Consider the following 1,202-nt stretch of genomic DNA (forward strand, 5'->3'; position numbering starts at 1 on the left):
ACTCCTTATTTGAAATCCAGCAACAAACTCACTGCCAAAAAGCATATTCTCTATTGAATTAGATCATCACCCCACAGAATACAGAATGTGCATTACTAAGGCATATGAATGTTCAATAATATATTTTGGTAACCACTAAATGTCAAATATTATCCACACAGGGTATTAACACATTAATGTTTTCATTAAAAAAGAAAGATCTCTTTTCTCATTACATCATGCACTTATAGAATAGATATCTATCAAATAAATTACTGCAAAGTAGTTCAAGCTAAACCTTGTAACACTTGAATCATATAATCAGGGGCAAATAACCTTTAAAATGAAAGATAAATGGTGAAGTTTAAGGGATTTAATTTGCATGAGTATAATGTTAATGGTCTTTTCCTGGTTACACATTTTATACTTAATTTATATATGTCACTCTACTAGGTCTTCANATCAAATAAATTACTGCAAAGTAGTTCAAGCTAAACCTTGTAACACTTGAATCATATAATCGGGGGCAAATAACCTTTAAAATGAAAGATAAATGGTGAAGTTTAAGGGATTTAATTTGCATGAGTATAATGTTAACGGTCTTTTCCTGGTTACACATTTTATACTTAATTTATATATGTCACTCTACTAGGTCTTCAGCACGCTTATAGGTCAGTTTTAATTTTTTCCAATTTTACTTTACCACAGTTAGTAATATTGAAGTAGTTTATTATACATAAGAATAAGGTGCTCTCACAAAAATAATTCAATGTAACTCTAGAAACATTTCGGCATCAGAACCATATTATAATTTTTGTGTTGTCAATGCCTTCTTTAAAATAAACATTTATGTTTTAGAGTCTTGTGCCTCTAAAAACTCATGTTCAGCTCTTGGACTCTCAGAACTCAATTCCAGGGACTTTCTCCAGGTCAACAGTCATTGTGACCCTGGTGTGCGGGAGAAGCCTTAGGACAAAGGGCTTTAGAGAGTACACAGTTTGATCTTTCTTAACTTTGCATATAACATTAACATTTGACACCAAAGTTATTGTCTTTAAAGTTTTATATGTTATACTTTTACAATAAACACTGTAATGCACCCAAATACAACTGCTTAGACAATACCGTGTCAGTTTTAACACTAAAATACAACAAACAGTCGTCGCTTAACTATAATGATTTTAATGTCATCCATGGTCCATAATCTGTAATAAGTTAGAAAA

This window comes from Galeopterus variegatus, unplaced genomic scaffold (assembly GCF_000696425.1).
Source record: "Galeopterus variegatus unplaced genomic scaffold, G_variegatus-3.0.2 Scaffold371, whole genome shotgun sequence".
Classification (NCBI taxonomy): Eukaryota; Metazoa; Chordata; class Mammalia; order Dermoptera; family Cynocephalidae; genus Galeopterus; species Galeopterus variegatus.